Source organism: Bubalus kerabau, chromosome 7 (genome assembly GCF_029407905.1).
Source record: "Bubalus kerabau isolate K-KA32 ecotype Philippines breed swamp buffalo chromosome 7, PCC_UOA_SB_1v2, whole genome shotgun sequence".
Classification (NCBI taxonomy): domain Eukaryota; kingdom Metazoa; phylum Chordata; class Mammalia; order Artiodactyla; family Bovidae; genus Bubalus; species Bubalus kerabau.
In genome coordinates this window covers 91,945,536-91,962,327 of record NC_073630.1, presented here as the reverse complement: position 1 = coordinate 91,962,327, position 16,792 = coordinate 91,945,536, and the positions used below count along the sequence as shown (strand labels likewise).

At 36.8% G+C, this 16,792-nt stretch overlaps 1 non-coding gene across 1 annotated transcript; it reads left to right on the top strand.

The window, feature by feature from the left end:
• Window positions 1–16,720: 16,720 nt before the first annotated feature.
• TRNAC-GCA (transfer RNA cysteine (anticodon GCA)) lies at window positions 16,721–16,792 on the top strand. The gene has a single exon. It is a non-coding gene; the product is annotated as a tRNA-Cys (tRNA).

Here is a 16,792-nt window from a genome sequence, read left to right as displayed (position 1 = left end):
GAGTCCACCCAAACCCATGTCCATTGAGTTGGTGATGCCATCCAACCATCTCATCCTCTGTCGTCCCTTTCTCCTCCTGCCCTCAATCTTTCCCTGCATCAGGGTCTTTTCAAATGAGTCAGTTCTTCGCATCAGGTGGTCAAAGTATTGGAGTTTCAGCTTCAACATCAGTCCTTCCAATGAACACCCAGGACTGATTCCCTTTAGGATGGACTGGTTGGATCTCCTTGCTGTCCAAGGGACTCTCAAGAGTCTTCTCCAACACCACAGTTCAAAAGCATCAATTCTTCTGTGCTCAGCTTTCTTTATAGTCCAACTCTCACATCTATACATGACCATTGGAAAAACCATAGCTTTTTGCATAGTCAATAAATATTATATATATATATATATATAAAATCGTGAAGATATTTTATAATGGCTGGGTCTAGCCTCAAAACTCAGTATGTATTTACACTTCCAGCTCAGCTCGTGTTTTTTATTGAAGTATAATTGATTCACAGTGTTGTGTTAATTACTGCTGTACAGCAAAGTAACTCAGTTACGCATGGATTCCTTTTCATGTTCTTTTCCATTATGCTCTGTCACAGGATATTGAATATAGCTCCCTGTGCTGTACAGTAGGACCATGTTGCTTATCCATTCTATATATACCAGTTTGCATCTGTTAATCCCAAACTCCCAGTCTATCCCTCTTCCACCACCACTCTATTCTGTTATGTCCATACCTCTGTTTATGTTTCATAGATTAATTTGTGTCATATTTTAGATTTCACATATAAGTGATATTATATGGTATTTGTCATTCTCTTTCTGACTTCACTTAGTATGATAATCTCTAGTTGCATCATCTCACTTTTTAATAACCACGCTTTGGGCTCAATAGCCACAGGTGGTTAGTGGCTAGTGTGTTGAACTGCACAGGTCTTGTATTGAACTGCAGGTGTTTCGGTAATGGGGCCACTGATAGTTTTTGAGCCACCTATCACAGTGCTCACATACTGTGTTGCTTTTCAACAGCTTAATGTGTTATGGTTTTCAAGGTTATTTGGGGAAGAAAAAAACTGAAGTAGAAGGCTGTTTATTGTATTATGTAAATATTCCAGGCATAATTTTAAAAAGCTTAAACTAGAGTAATAGAAATTGGAGCAAAACAAAGAAATACTAAAGACCTCAGAGGTAAAAATATATAGAATCTGACTAATAGTTGATATAAGGGTGATAGAGATTTAAAAGAAGATTAAGATAGGTAACAATGATTTGTTTCCTAGCCAGAAAACTGAGAATGTTAAAAGGAATACTTTAGTGGTAAAAATGATGGCTTCCAATTTATAGACGCTGTTCAAGGTAGTTGTAGGACATCTAAGTAAGAATTCTCATTAGGTAATTGAAGCTGTGAGCCTGTGGCTCAGAATATGGAGTAGGTAAAACATACAGATCTGAGAGAAATATATGACTGCTGGGGTCATGGGAGACAGAACAGTTAATGAAAAGAGATTAAGCATAGTTAAGGGAATCACCTTGCTGAATGTTTATATGTAAGAGAAGAAAATAAACTAGTTAAGAATGTGGACAAGGTTAAGGTTAGATACATAGTAGAAAACATAATTCTTTCCTGGTGGTTCAGACTATAATGAGTCTGCTTGCAAAGCAGGAGATCTGGGTTTGATCCCTGGGTCAGGAAGTTCCCCTGGAATAGGAAATGGCAACCCACTCCAGTATTCTTGCCTGGAGAATTCCATGGACAGAGGAGCCTGGCGGGCTACAGCCCATGGGCTTGCAAAGAGTTGGACATGACTGAGCCACTAACACACACAGAAAACATAATATAAAACAGATTTCACAAAAATAAAAAAAGGAAGTTTTAAAAAGGAATGTTTAGCAACTGCATATGAAGCAGAGACCCATAGGGATGAAAACACGAAGGGCTTTTATAAAAATAACCGGTTATGTGTCCTTGGCATATCATGAAGCATTGCTCCAACCTTCTCATCTGTATAAAGAGAGGGTAAATGAGTATGTCTGTCAAACTCCCTTTGGTGCTATCACCCTGATTAGGTCAGCAGGAATTCACAGGCAGCAAGGGAGTCAGACTTTAAAGCATTATGAAATGACTAAATGATTATGAAGGGGAAATAGATATGAATATTATGTTAAAATATAATACCTTGAAAGAGAAAACAAATGAAGGGAAAATTCTTTTTCCTTAGGAAAAGATCTAAGTACATTTGTAGGCAGAAGGTAAGAAACTTGTAGAAGTAAGAACAAAAAATGGTAAATACCAGAAGAAGTATAATAAGTAGAGAAAGCTTGCTGTGGAGGAAAGAGGTGATTCAGATACACAGATTTCCCCAACATTTACTGAATGCCTCCTACTGAATGTACCCTAAGTACCATATGAGATGTTCTTACAGATGATATTCCATTTAATTCTCATTACAGCTCTGTAAGGGCAGAATTACTATTTATATCTTTTATAAAGGCCGTTGTGGTATTGCTGTTAAGACCATGAGTTTTGTAGTTAGACTTTCTAAGGCTCAAACCTCAGCATATCTAATTAGCTAGGAACACCTGAGAAAGTTTTTTACTTTTTCTTTCACTTTCCTTATCTGTAAAATAATTTCAATCTCATGGGGGTTTTGTAAGCACTAAAGAAATAATGTATCTGAAATCTGTAATTCCTGAGAATATTCTGCTGCAGCAGTTTTCAAGTGGGGTAGTTTTGTTCCCAAGTGGATATTTAGCAATGTCTGGAATCATTTTTGACAGGTGCATGCTACCGGCATCTAGTGGGTAGAGACCAGAGATGCTGTTAAATATGCTACAAGGCACAGGACGGTGCCTCGCAACAAAGAATCATCTGACACATATGTCAATAGTGCCAAGGCTGAGAAACCCTGTTTTACAGGTATTAGCTATTATTACTACTACTTACATAGAAGGAAATGAAGCATCCTAGAATTTAAGTAACATAGTAAAAATTACACAGTTAAAAAATGATAGAACCAAGTTTGAATCTGTTTTTCCCAAGTTTGAATCCAATTCAAGTGCACTTCCCACACTATATCACAATTGGCACCTAAAAGTTAATTTGTACCTATCATCCAGGTCTCGATTCCTTTCTCTCTTTTAGGGAAGAGGGTACATTGTGTATTTTTTCCAAGTTTATTGGGAAATAATTGGTGTGCATCAATATATAAATTCAAGGTACAGTATGATGGTTTGATTTTGATTTATACACATTGTGAAATGATATTAAATCAGGTTGTAGTTTCTAATACTATTTTCTAGTAACAGGAACCAAAGTTTTTTGGAGAAATAGCTGGTTCCAGGGCTCGGGTAGGAGATGATCTTGGAATAACATATAGTGCCAAAAAAGTATGGAAATGCTGAAAAAACTAACCAAACAAACAAAAACACAGATACCAGTGATGGGAGTATGTCAAAGGGCACCAGATTCAACTGAAGAGCTCCTGATGGCCAGAATTGGTACAGTTTGAACAATGACATAATATAGTACTGGATTATAATCCAGAGGATAAAATAAATACCTGTGAGTCCATGATGATATAAATAAATGATTATAAAGGAATAATTTGGGGAGAATAGACAAGTCTTCCAAGCAGAAGAATTCCAAATGATTCATGTAACTACTCTCCCGCTCAAGAAGCAGGAGACGAACTCCCTACTTCTTAAGCATGGGATATGTCTAATGACCTGAGTCCAAAGAGAACAACCTAGAAAAAAATAACTTTACAGGAGAGAAACTTGAAGACACTACCTCAGTAAAGGATCAAGGCTAATATCAACAATAAAGTCATAGTGACAGCATGTACCCTTGATATAATGTGATGAAAAGTACTTTACCTCTGTGGTCTTCCTCCCCAAAATTCATAATCCCAGTGTGATCATTATCCATCTTAGAGATATTTTACAAAATTACAAGAGGAATCTAAGCAGATATGACAACTAATTGTAATGTGGTATTCTGAATGTGATTCTAGAATAGAAAAGGGGCATCAGGTAAAAACAAACATATGAATAAAGTATAGACCTTAGTAAATAAAGTATTGGAAATTCTCTAGTGATCCAGTGGTTACTGCCAGAGCCCAGGTTTGATTGCTGGTTGGGGAACTAAATCCTTCAAGTTGTATGGCATGGACAAAAAAAGGAATAAGTTAATAAAGTGTCAATATTGGCTCATCAATTGTGACAAATGTATTATACTATGGGCTTCTCTGGTGACTCAGTGACAAAGAATCTGCCTGCAGTGCAGGAGATATGGGTTTAATCCCTGGGTCAGGAAGATCCCCCGGAGGAGGAAATGGCACCCACTCCAGTATTCTTGCCTGGAGAATCCCACAGATAGAGGAGCCTGGCAGGCTACAGTCTGTGGGGTTGCAAAGAGTTGGACATGACTGAGTGACTCAGCATGCCTACGTGCAAGATGTTAATTGCAAGAGAAACTGAATGGGGTTTATGGGAATTCTCTGTACTATCTTTGCAAATTTTCTGTAAATCATAAACTACTGTAAAATAAGATGCTCATTTAAAAAAAAAACAGCAATTTTTAAAAATTACTCTTAAAATAGAGATCTTATCTTTTTTTCCCTTCTTGTGGACAAAAGGCTAGGTCTGTTCAGTTTTTGAGGAGAAGAGCTGAACTTACAGGAGAAGAAATGGCTTGAGTATTCTCAATAAAGTAGACGTCAAGTGGGATATTCTGAAATATGACAGTTTGGAGGAAATTGTGTTCTTGAAAATGATATGAAAGATTTGAAGTAGTAAATTCAATTAGGGTAAATATCAGTAAGTACATTGTGTAAATTTTTTAAATTGTTTATGTGAAGAAGAATGTATTTAAATTGTTCATGGAACAAAATTTATTTCTGTGATAATCTAAAATAAGCATAATATTCATGTTGTTCAGATATTTATAGAGCCATTACATACAACTCATGTAAATAGTAGGAATCAGCTGTTATAGAACCAGTCTCTAGATATACACTATTTAGACCAAAGAAGATGCTTCTGTCAGAGAAAGCTGTTCAGCAGATAATGTTCTTTGTCTATTCAATGTCTGTGGCTTGTTTCTGTTATTGAAAGGTCCTCAATTTTGTTAAGAGAGGCAATGAACCACCTAAAATAATTCAATATGCCAACATCCTTGAAACTAGAGCTGTCTATGGAATACAATTGTGGCCAATGAGGATTATAGTGAAAGTTGCTCAGTCCTGTCTGACTCTTTGTGACCCCATGGACTATACAGTCTATGAAATTCTCCAGGCCAGAATACTGGAGTGGGTAGCCTTTCCCTTCTACAGGGATCTTCCCAACCCAGGGATCAAACCCAAGTCTCTTACAGAGAAAGTGAAAAATATTATCTTCATTGTTTCTCATTTTTCCTTCCTTTCTGTAACACCAATTCTAAACCCAGAGTGCAGGAATAATTCTGTGACTATGAGGGCATAATTGTAAGGCTGCAGCTCACACACTAAGGAGAGTAGGATAAAGAGATGGACAGCCAGATCATCAAAATATTTTTGAGTGACTATGCTAGCCTGGGCATATTACTACCAGACTTCTAGTTATCTGAGGAAAATAGCTTCACTTAGTACTCTATGAAGTCAAAAGCGATCCTTACTGATACAGCTCCCTGAACTGATCCTGTTACTTAAAGAGTGAAAGATAAAGGGAATATTGATTTAGCTCTTAATCAATCAATGGGATGGCTAATGGAGAAATATCAATTGCATCAAAAAGAATAAGATATTTGAGAATAAATCTAATGAAGGAGGTAAAAGACTTGTACTTGGAAAAGTAGGAGACACTGGTGAAATACATTGAAGATAAACACAAACAGATAAAAAGATAAACACAAACAGATAAAAAGATACATCACACTCATAGACTAGAAGAATTAATATTGTTAAGATGACTATTCTATCTGAGGCAATTTACCGATTCAGGGCAATCCCTATCAAAATACCAATGGCATTTTTCACAAAACTAGAACTAATAATTCTAAAATTTGTATGGAAACAAAAGATCCTCTATAGCCAAGACAATCTTAAGAAAAAAGAACAAAAGAGGTTATACCATGCCCCCGATGTCAAACTATGCTACAAAGATACAGTAATCAAAACAGTATGGTACTTGCACAAAAGCAAACACATAGATGAATGGAATCAAACAGAGAGCCCAGAAATAAACCCATATTTATAAGCTCAATTAACCTGCAAAAAAGTGGGCAGCAAGGGGGTAGAGACAGACTCTTCACTAAATGGTGTTGGGAAAAGTGGACAACTACATGTAAAAAAATCAAACTGGATTACTTTTTCACAACATATACACAAACTCAAAATAGATTAAAGGCTTAAATGTATTAATAAGACCTGAAACCATAAAACTTCTGGAAGAAAACAGAGGCAATACACTCTGTGACATGAATCTTAGGAATATTTACTGTATATGTCTCCTTAGGCAAGAGGGAAGAAAGCAAAAATAAATGAATACATCAAACCGAAAAGGTTTTACACAGCAAAGGAAACTATCAACAAAATAAAAACTCTGCCTGCTGAATGACCAAAGATATTTGCAAATGGCATATCCAACAGGGGTTAATATCTAAAATATACAAAGAACTCATACAACTCAAAATAAAATAAAACAAAAAGGCTGATTAAAAAATAGCAGAAGACCTGAATAAATATTTTTTTCCAAAGAAGACAACAGATGGCTAACAGACGCATGAAAAGATGTTCAACATTGCTAATCATCAAGGAAATGCAAACCAAAACCACAATGAGATATCCTTTCATACCTGTCAGGATTGCTACTATAAAAAAGACCACAAATATTAAGCATTGGCCAGGCGTGGAGAAAAGGAAACCCCTGTGCACCATTGGTGAGAATGTAAATAGATGCAGCCACTGTGGAAAACGGTATTCAGTTCAGTTCATTTCAGTCACTCAGTTGCGTCCAACTCTTTGCGACCCTGTGAATCACAGCATGCCAGGCCTCCCTGTCCATCACCAACTCCCAGAGTTTACCCAAAACTCATGTCCATTGAGTCGGTGATGCTATCCAGCCATCTCATCCTCTGTCATCCCCTTTTCCTCCTGCCCCCAATCCCTCCCAGCATCAGGGTCTTGGAGATTTCTAAAAAAAAAAAAATTAAAAATAAGCTACCATATGATCCAGCATTTCTACTCCTAGGTATTTAGTCTATAGAAAAGGAAAATTCTGATTAGAAATGATTAATGTACGCCTGTGTTTATTGCAGCACTATTTACAATAGCTAAGATATTAAAGCAATTAAGTGACTATGGATAGATGAATGGATAAAAACGTGAGATACACACCCAGATACACAGTGCAGTATTACTCAGCCATAAAAAAGAATGAAATCTTGCCATTTGGGACAGCGTAGATGGACCTAGAAGGTACTATGCTAAGTAAAACAAGTCAGACAAGGAAATAATACTGTATGATTTCACTTATATGTGGAATCTAAAAACAAAACAAATGAACAAATATAATCAAATAAAAATAGAGTCATGGATATAGAGAACAAAAAGTAGTTGGTAGAGGGGAGATGGGCGAGGGAGGAGAAAAGTAAGTGAGAGAAATTAAGAGGTACAAAATAAATGTCACAGTATGAAATGGGAAGCATGGAGAATATAGTCAATAATTATGCAATATCTTTGTATAGTGGCAGATGGCAACTAGAATTATTATGGTGATCATTTTGAAATGTTTGGAAATATTGAATCACTATTGTATGCACCAGGAAATAATATAGTGTCGTAGGTCAATTATACTTCAATAACAAATGAGCAAAAAATCTCATAGGAAAAGAGATCATAATTTGTGGCTACCAGAGGTGAGGGGATGGGTTTTGAATCCTCCTGCCAATGCAGGAGCCACAGAAGATGAAGTTTTGATCCCTGGGTGAGGAAGATCCCCTGGAGAAGGAAATAGCAACCCACTCCAGTATTCTTGCCAGGATAATCCCACAGACAAAAGGAGCCTGATGAGTTACCGTCATTGAAGTCACAAAGAGTCAGACACAACTGAGAAACAGGGCAGGCATGCAGACGGTGAGGGGACAGGGAGGGGGAGTTAGATGAAGGTAGTCAAAAGGTATAACATTTCCAGTTATAAGTATTAATGATGTAATGTCCAACATGATAAGATAATTAACCCTGCTCTACTTTATAAATGAAAGTTCTTAAGAGAATAAATCCTGCAAGTTCCCATTAAAAAGACAAATATTTTTTTCTGTTTCTTTAATGTTTATATGAAATGATGGATGGTCACTAAACCTATTGTTATAATCCTTTCATGATGTATGTAAGTCAAATCATTATGTTGTGTATCTTAAATTTATACAGTGCTGTACTTCAATAAAACTGGGGCAAAAAAAGTGAACCTCCAACATAGCCTACTCTTTAGATTTAAAGTGAAAGAAATTTGTTACACAAAATGAAATGGATTATTGTTAATCCATGGAGGAAATATATTCTCTCTGAACAAAATGGCTAAAGGAATCTCTGAAGTCCTGGAACAAAACTCTCTTTGCAGCTGTTTTAGAATATGCTGGAAGCTGGGGAAAATGTGAAGAGAGCAGCATAGACTTTTCTTCCACTCATGGACAAAAGTAAGTCTAGTATTTTCCCAGATGTCAAAGGACAAACTGACTCAGTTGCTAAGCACTGTTTTCAGAGACTTCATAATCAGAGGAAGAGATAAAACAGAAAGTATAGAACCATATTGTGGAATGTCAACAGAAGGCATTTTAATGTCAAAAACTGACAGAAAAGTTCTACATTAACAAAGAGTATTAGCTAATTATATAAGACTAATGATCATACTACTTGAAATAAAATTACCAATGAAATATAAAAGTAAGGAGTAACTTCATTAAATCTGATAACCCAGGAAGCAGTGATTTTTTTCCTCTCAGAGAAACTTTGAGGAATTTTGAGTTGCTTGAATAAACAGGATTGAAATAAAGAAATGGTGGATGGAACACATGATCCTCCACAGGTGAAGTACTGAGAGCAAATGCAGAAGACCTGGCAAAATCCATGTGAGCCACCAGCCCTTTCCCTTTTCCAGCATCCAAGTCAGTGGAACAATGTGGATCCTATTACTGCTTCTGGGAAACACAATTGGTTCCAGGAGGTCATGGCAAGCAGAGGCGCCCGAAGTGGCATTTACTCCCTGCCTATTTGGCCCACTAGGTAAGGAATGGGGCTCTTCATTGGCTAACTTCTAACAGATGCAACTGTGCCAGGCAAAGAATGGTGGTCCTCTGCCAGCTAATTCCTGGCCACTACTTGCTGTCTTTGGCTTCAGATACTTCCTATTTCTCCCCAGGCCACTGTACCTCTGAACTAGCAAGTATGATTACAGTAAATCTTAACTCTTCCTATTTGTGTGTTTTTATGCTAGAAAGATTTTGAACAGAGAAACCCACATAGGCCTTGATAGTTCCCTATCAGCTTCTATTTGTGGGTAATGAGAGAATTTTCTTTGTCTCAGGTGTGTCTGAGGAGACAGAAAAATCATTAGACACATCAGTTATTTTTGGGACAAAGGAAGGGGACTGCTCTGAAACATTAGAACTTACTCTAAGAAGTAAATTTTCAAACTTTGTTTACTCAGATTCTAGAATGTACCACATTATGTAACCAATATGGTCAGTAATGAAAAAGCCCAACTCAACTATCATTTAAAGGAGATTGAAAAAAAAAAAAAAAAAAAAGATGGCTACCAAATAAGAAACAGTGCAAGACCTCTTGAAGAAAAGTTTGCATATTTTAGCAAAGTAAATTTTGAGAGTTTGACACGTTCAATAAGTTGTCCAAGAGCCCAAATAAAGAAAAACAGATTAAAATGATGAAAGAAAAGATGAAGTACAGACACATGAAAGAATTTCCATCTAAAATGGAACGGGAGACTCTGAAATGGAGAATCTCACACGTGCACCCTCCAAAGAATGGTACTTAAGAACTGAGAGACTGCCTTCCCATAAATGCCTCATTTACAAATGACTAAGGATTATCTCCTGACCAATGAACATCTGCTAAAAATCCCTGGCCATTCTCAAGCCAGTGAACTTACTTGGTCTCTGGCTGGACTTCTCTTTTTGCACTCCTTGCCCATAACAACAACCCATCCCAAACCCTCAACAGACTGGTCTGTAGCTTGCCACAGCATGTATTTCCCAAATTGCTATTCCTTTTCTATTCTCGAATAAACTCAGTGCCTTGTAATTTGAGCTTGTCTCAGTTTATCTCTTCATTTGGGTTGACAGAAGGAAGGAATTCAATATGCCTATATTACTAAAAAAGAGAAAAAAAAGCCAAAGAAGTACTAACATAAATATAAAAGAAGTTTTAATTGGATGAAGAAAGTCTGAGTCTGAAACTAAAATGGTTCCCTGAACACAGGGAAAAATAAATGAAAAGAGAGTAATAGTGTAGGTTTAAAGAAAATAAGTTCAATTATTTCTAAGCAACTCATGAACAAAGGAGAAAGTTTACAGATAGTAAAGATAGTTGAGAGACTACACAGAAAATAAGAACAATGAAATTTAGTGTGTTAAAACTTACAGTAAAGGATCAAAGCCAATCTACAAAACACTAGCCTACATGTTGTTTCTATTATTAAATACAAATGAATGAAAAGAAATGATTTCAAACCTCAAAACATTTGAAAATGAGTTGTAAAATTTAAGGAAAGCAGGAGAAAGAAACTAATACAATACATAAAAAAGTAATTGCAAATTAAAGATCTATAGACAGTGTTAAAAGCTAGGACCTGGACCTTTTAAATACATCAAATATATAAAACATGCTGGTAAATCTAAATAACAACAAAAAGAATTAGCATGTTAAAATGAGATATCTATAAAAAATTTTAATTAGCTATTATATAACTATATTGTGTGTGTGTGTGTGTGTGTGTGTGTGTGTGTGTGCCCTCAGCTGTGTCTGACTCTTTGTGACTCATGGACTATAGTCAGTCAGGTTCCTTTGTCCATGGAGCTTTCCAGGCAAGAATACTGAAGTAGGTTGCCATTTCCTACTCCAAGGGATCTTCCTGACCCAGGGATCAAACCCATGTCTGTTGTGTCTCCTGCAATGTTAAAAAACTTAATGATATATATTTTACAGAAAATATAAATTGATAAGATAGATTCTAAAAAAAAATTAGAAAACCTCAAAAAACCTCCAAGCTGAGAAATAATTAAAAATTGTGTTATTTTTTTAAGGTTTCCATCTTGATAGTTTTACAGGTGAATTCTTCTAAACATTCAAAAAAAAGAAAATATAAAGAGCCTAGGAAAAGAAGAAAATTTTCTAACTCAGCTAATATAAACCTACTAGCAAAATCTTACAAAGTATAGAAATCTGCAGCTGTTTCTCAGTTAAGACAATGTAAATATTCTAAATATACAGCAAATGTAATACAACATGATTTTAATATAATAACATATTATGATCGAGTATGAACTATACTAGAAAATAAGAATGGCTTAAAGTCAAGAAATTAATAAAGCAGTGCATAGCAACCATTGGCCAAGGAAGAAAGGCTACATAAATATTTATTGGTCTTTGATGTGGGGTGGTGGGGAGAGGGCAACAAATGACTTTTATTATCTTACTTGCTACTCCTCCTATGAACCAACTGAGATGTAGGCAAAGGACTCAAACAAATGGAGATTAAAATACAGTCATCACTTCATATCCACCAGGGCCTCTCCCCATCTCCCACCCATGGATACCAAAATCTACTGACGCTCAAGTCCCTTTTATAAATGTCCTGTATTTGCTTAACCTACACACATTCTCTCCTAAACTCTAAGTCATCTCTACATTACTTATAATACCTAATACAATGTGAATGTTATGTAAATAACATTTTGGATCCTGGACCCAATTCCAATATGTGTGTGTCAACAAGCAATTCTCAGATGAGAAATCAACTCAATTCTATCCAGAGACAGCATAGATTCTACAAGTAAAGGCTAGGACTGCCTCCACTTCAGGCACCAAATGCAAACCTGGGTTGTAAGTGCTCCTGACCAACCAGCTTCAGATTTGAGGTTCTAACAACCCCTCCAATTCAAGATGCCAACCACAGGTCCAGGTTGTTACCTATACTTCTGAGCAACTTGTTATAGATCAAACATTCCCATGACCCCCTTATCATTTTGAATAATTTGCTAGACTGTTTCACAGAACTGTGGAAACATGTTTACTTGCTAGATTACCAATTTATAAGAGATTAAGAAGAGGTGGCAAGAATACACAGAGGAATTATACAAAAAAAGATCTTAATGACCAGAATAACCATGATGATGTGGTCACCTAAAGCCAGACATCCTGGAGTGTGAAGTAAAGTGGTCCTTAGGAAGTATTACATGAATAAATCTAGTGGAGGTGATGGAATTCTAGCTAAGTTATTTCAAATCCTAAAAAATGATGCTGTTAAAGTGCTGCAGTCAATATGCCAGCAAATTTGGAAAACCAGCAATGGCTACAGGACTGGTAAAGGTCAGTTTTCATTTCAATCCCAAAGAATGGCAATGCCAAAGAATCTTCAAACTACCATATAATTGCACTCATTTCACATGCTAGCAAGATAATGCTCAAAATCCTTCAAGCTAGACTTCAATAGTACTTGCTCTGAGAACTTCCAGATATACAAGCTGCATTTAGAAAAAGCAGAGGAAGCAGAGATCAAATTGCCACAATCTACTGGATCATAGAAAAAGAAAGGGAATTCCAGAAAAACATCTACTTCTGCTTCATTAACTATGTTATAGCCTTTGACTGTGGACTGTGTGGATCACAACAAACTGTGGAAAATTCATAAACAGATGGGAATGCCAGACCACCTTACCTGTCTGCTGAGAAACCTGTATGCAGGACAAGAAGCAATAGTTAGAACAGGATATGGAACAACTGACCGCTTCCAAATTGGAGAGGAGTACATCATGGCTGTATTTTTTCATCCTGCTTCTTTCATTTATATGCAGAGCACATCACACGAAATGCCCACCTGGATGAAGCACAAGCTAGAATGAAGATTGCCTGGAGAAATGTCAGCAATCTCAGATATGCAGGTGATACTACTCTAATGGAAGAAAGTAAAGAGGAATTAAAGAGCATCTTGATGAAGGTGAAAGACAAGAGTGAAAAAACTGGCTTAAAATACAGCATTCAAAAAACAAAGATCATGACATCTAATCTCATCACTTCATGGCAAATGGATGGGTAAAAAGTGGAAATAGTGACAGATTTTATTTTCTTGGGCTCCAAAATGACAATGAACTGTGACCGCAGCCACTAAATTAAAAGATGCTAAAAAAAATAATAAAAAAAATTAAAAAGATGCTTGCTTCTTGAAGGAAAGCTATGACAAACCTAGACAGTGTATTAAAAAAGCAGAGATATCACTTTGCAGACAAAGGTCTGTATAGTCAAATCTGTGTTTTTTCTAGTAGCCATGTATGGATGTGAAAGTTGGACCATAAAGAAGGCTGAGCACTGAGGAATTGATGCTTTCGAACTTGGGTGCTAGAGAAGACTCTTGAGAGTCCCTTGGACTGCAAGGAGATCAAACTAGTCAATCCTAAAGGAAATAAACCCTGAATATTCATTGGAAGGACTGATGCTAAAGCTGAAGCTCCAATACTTTGGCCAGCTGATGTCAAGAGCCTACTCATTGGAAAAGCCCTGATGCTGGGAAAGACTGAGGGGAAGAAAAGGGGATGACAGAGGATAAGATGGTTGGATAGCATCACTGACTCTATGTACATGAATCTGAGCAAACTCGGAGATAGTGAAGAACAGGGAAGCCTGACCTGCTGCAGACCATGGGGTAGCAAAGATTTGGATACAACTTAGTGACTGAACAACAACAACAAAGGCTATTAAAGGATATACAGATCCACAGCCAGATGAAGGGTTTCATAGGGTGAGATCCCAAACAGAAGAACTTCTGTCCTCAAGGAGCTTATTGTTCAGCACTGTAGCATATGGAAATATTCTAATTCCCCAGCTTGGAAACTCTCTGAACCTTCTCCTTTGGGTTTTTTTGGAGTCCTCATTACTTAAGCATGATTGATTAATCATCAGTCAATGATGATTGATTGGCCAAGCAATCTAGCCCTTCTTTCCTCTCTGTAAATCAACCTTCTCTTCAAGATTGGTCTTCCTTGCCACCAGCTCACTTTCTGAGGTGTTTTCAAAAGCTACCTTAATTAAAATAAATCAGTTATGTGGAAAGGGACTTCTGCATAACACAACACTCATTTCACCTTTGTGGCTCTGAATCATTTTCAAGAACTGAGGACAAGAGACCAAATACAATAATAAAAGATGCACCCATTGCTCAGGAAATTTGGGATTCGAGAGCTGTGAGCCTGGAACTGTGGCTGAAGACCAGATATATATGAGAAATATTTTGATCATCTGAGTGACCAAATATACATATTTCTTATAAATCATAATATTGCAGATAATATATAATCTGGATGTTTAACTATGGTAGCATTATAATTTTATTGTTCAGTTACTAAGTCATGTCCAACTCTTTGTGACCCCATGGACTGTAGCTTGCCAGGTTCCTCTGCCCATGAGATTTTCTAGGCAAGAGTACTGGCGTGGGTTGCCATTTCTGACCCAGGGATCAAACCCGCGTCTTCTGCATTGGCAGACGGATTCCCTACCGTTGAGCCTCCAGGGAACCCACATGATGTTACAGATATAAGTATGTAAAAGTAACAGTATAACACAAATATTACACAGTAAAATAGATAAAAGAATTGACTTTCAAGTCAAGTCAGCTTCCTTTCAAGATTCTGCCTCACTGGAAGGTTAGAGCTAGAATGGAAACAGTTCCATGACTGAGAGGGAACAGCATAGAGTACCATCCAGACCTAAAAAGACGGAGAAAGTCAGTTTGATTCAGATAAAATCTTAACAGTTTTCTTTAAATAATTATTTGTTCAGTTGCGTTGTCTTAGTGGCAGCATGCAGGATCTTAGTTGAGGCATGCAGCTCTCTATTACGGTGCACTGACTCAGTTGTTCTGCAGCATGTGGGATCTTAGTTCCCTGACCAGGGATCAACCCCCATCCACTTCATTGCAAGATGGATTCTTAATCACTGGACACCAGGGAAGTCCCTTCCTGAGAGCTTTAATTTCTAAAGTAAATCGGTGCTGCATACTCAGGTACCTTTGTTGTTTACCAAATTAAGCAGCCTCTGGTTTGCATAGTTGCAAGAATTTTGTTTTATTTTGTTTTCCCCAGGGTTACTGAGTCTAAAGGAGTTATATTCTCAGGGCATTTGTTAGAATATCAGTATAGAAAGTTTTACTTATATTAATGTAATAAATAGCTTTTCAGAAAACTTCCTAAGATGGTTCATTATTCATGCATGGCTTTGAATAGTGGGCTGTTGTAATAGTGGGTTTTCTCTGATTAAAATAAGATTTCACTTTTCAAGTCTCTGACACGTATGGGAAAGTATTTAGCAATAGACACATATTTAATTTAATAAATTAAATATATACTGTTTTTAAAGGACAATCTATAATACTTGAAGAAGAGGAGTTTAGAATATGTTATTGAATTGGGCCTAGATGGGGTATTCTATGAAAAGCATTTTTATGAAGTGATAAGTAGATTTTTCATGGTTAAATGTTGATTATCTGCCAGTGATGTTTTCAGCTTATCTTTGCTTATAGGAAATGGAAGTTTGTTTACGTATTTGTTTAGCTTCATGTACACATCACAATACAAAGTGTAAAGAAAAACACAGAGTGGAAAAGTGAAGAGCACCTTGGTATTCCATGTGATAATAGCTCCAAGTGAAAACTTTCACTTGTGAAAAGACCCTGTTATGGAAGTTCAGTTCTTCCTGGAAAAGAATTGTTTTGTACCTGGGATTCTGAGCTGGAACTGATTCTTTCTACCAACTGGAATTTAAAGTGTCCCTCCCTCCGCCACAACAGGATGAAGGGGCCCCAGGCTAGAATGACCAGGGCTAAGTTCCTAGACATCTCTCCCAGAAGGAAAACAATAGACTGCTGGCATTTTTTAAGTTGATAAGAAGGAGGAAACCACTGGAACTCAAGAGAAATTAGTTGGTAATGATTTTAAAGGTGGCCATGAACATTTGCAGTTGCAAAGCAGAACATCTTTCAGCAAAGAGGCTCTTGATAGAGGAAATGACTGGTCACTTTGAACAAGGAACAAAATCAGCTTGATTCACACAAATAATCAGCCAAGCTTGAAAAATTCGAGGAAGTAAATCCAGACCCAATTTAATGTTAAGGTAACAGCCGCTTAGCCACTCCAGAGAGTCTCACCAATTCCCTAGTTCAAGGCAAGAGCAGTTTATTCTATAGTTGTTTGTTTTTACATAACCACGAGGTAAAATACATTTGAACTTTCCCTTTCTGTCCATTGTAGGGGTATGATTTCTCTCAATAATTTTTTTTCTCTAAATTTTGCAAAGTCTCAACTTAGAAACTTTCCTAAATATTGTTATAACTATAGGTGGATACCATCTCCTTATTATAATCTCATGCCTGCAATGGACAAATGTAAGTTCACCAGGTATAATTTTGCAGCAATTGGGGTGTTCAAGAAATGTTACTTTGATTTAAATTTAGCTAAAACATATTTAGGGCTTCCCTACTAGCTCAGACGGTAAAGCATCTGCCTGCAATGCAGGAGACCCAGGTTCAATCCCTGGGTTGGGAA